The following is a 2,040-nucleotide window of genomic DNA, read 5'->3' on the forward strand; positions in this document are numbered from 1 at the left end:
CCCGGTTCCGGATTTTCGAACGTCCTTGCGTACTATTTAATATCTTGTACTTTGCATTTTGCGGCTTGTACTCTTATCATTTTTGGACGTTTCTCATCAATAAATTGAACCACTTGAATTATATCTTGTACATTTGAGCTTTTTGGTCATTTGCGTCTTCAAATCGTCGTTTTTTTCTTTTGTCTTCGCACGTATTTATTTAAACGAATATTACATAAAAATAGAACAATAGTAACTAAAAGCTTTACATATTGAAAGGATATTGTGCCTAAATATATGTTCATTTGGAGCACTATCAATCGTTCGTAATTAGTTTTAAGTTTAGTATTTTTGCCGTAGTTATTTTTATTTCTAGATTTTTAGGCTTTGCCGTAAAATCCCTTAAGTACTTTTTCTTTAAAACTAAGATTTAGGTGCTTTAGAATTTTGCGACGCTCTTTATAAATTTTAGTACCTCTTAAGTTTCAACGCGCTACATTATTATTATTTTTCGACCTTTGTTTTTCGACGCTTATTTTTCGACTTCTTATTTTTCGACTTCTTATTTTTCGACGCACACTTTTTCTTTCTTATTTCTCGACGCTCTAGTTTTTAGGAGATAGAATTTTCTTTATTTTCTTTAAATTTCGACGAAAATTATTTTAAGTGGTTAAATTAATAGACATCCAAAATTTTCTGGTTCGTAGTAATAGTTGGATTTGTTAGTGGCGAGTTGTGGACTTCCGATTTAAAGGGTCCTGGCTACCTGCTGCATCTATTGGCTATTTGAAACGTGGGCAAAATCAGAAAAGTCTATTAATTTGATAGCTTATATAATTTTTATCTTTTATAACTAATAGGATATTCAGTGAATGCACCGAGCAAAACGTTCACCACCTTTCATAAGTTCACCACCTGTAACTCGATCAAGACATCTAGCCAACATTGTCGCCATTGATTTTTCTTTAGAATCGTCATCTAGTCGACCAAGTACTTCAATTCAAATTTCCGATAATCCATTTTTTGAACCCGACCTCACAATTAAGAATCCGGAGAATATTCAGGGACAATTCAGAGATCCTGAACCACTAATCATTCCTCCTTAACCACAAATTACTCATCCAGAAATTGTCGAGGAAGAAACCATTAAGTCAGAATCCTCTAGTGATTCCGATTCAACAAATTCAAACATGGAAAATCTGGAACCTCTAAGTATGGAAGACCGAATGAGGGCTAAACGCACTGGCCAAGGTCATGCCATTACTCAACCAGACATTAATGCGCCAGATTATGAAATCAAAGGACAAATCCTACACATGGTAACTAATCAATGCCAATTTAGTGGTGCACCGAAGGAAGATCCAAATGAACATCTTCGAACCTTTAATAGGATCTGTACTCTATTTAAAATCCGAGAAGTTGAGGATGAACAGATATATCTCATGTTATTTCCCCGGACTTTAAAGGGAGAAGCAAAAAGATTGGTTAGAATCGTTACCTGAAGGGGCGATTGATACATGGGATGTCTTAGTTGAAAATTTTCTTAAACAATTCTTTTCGGCATCTAAAGCCGTGAGACTTCAAGGTGAAATTGTTACGTTCACACAGAAGCCAAATGAAACTCTATATGAGGCGTGGACAAGATTTGGAAAGTTATTTAGAGAATGTCCTCAACATGGTTTAGACACTTATCAAATAGTACAAATATTCTATCAAGGATGCGACATTACTACACGCAAGGACATCGACATAGCAGCTGGTGGTTCCATTATGAAGAAAACCGTAACTGAATCTTACAAAATTATTGATAACACTGCTTCCCACTCACATGAGTGGCATCAAGAAAAAGACATTGTTAGATCATCTAAAGTGGCTAGAGCCGATTCTAGCCATGACTTTCATTCCATTTCTGCAAAGATAGATGCTTTCGAGAGACGAATGGAAAAGATGACGAAAGATATTCATGCAATACGTATTAGTTGTGAGCAGTGTGGAGGACCACATTTGACAAAAGATTGTCTCAGTATTGAACAAACAATGGAACAAAGAGAGAATGTTTCA

General features: G+C 35.4%; 1 non-coding gene across 1 annotated transcript; it reads right to left on the reverse strand.

Moving 5' to 3' along the window:
• Nucleotides 1-1,554: 1,554 nt before the first annotated feature.
• LOC139903139 (small nucleolar RNA R71) lies at nucleotides 1,555-1,661 on the reverse strand. Its single transcript, XR_011777982.1, has one exon. It is a non-coding gene; the product is annotated as a small nucleolar RNA R71 (small nucleolar RNA).
• Nucleotides 1,662-2,040: the final 379 nt, after the last annotated feature.

The sequence above is a fragment of the Rutidosis leptorrhynchoides genome, chromosome 3, assembly GCF_046630445.1.
Source record: "Rutidosis leptorrhynchoides isolate AG116_Rl617_1_P2 chromosome 3, CSIRO_AGI_Rlap_v1, whole genome shotgun sequence".
NCBI classification, from domain to species: Eukaryota; Viridiplantae; Streptophyta; class Magnoliopsida; order Asterales; family Asteraceae; genus Rutidosis; species Rutidosis leptorrhynchoides.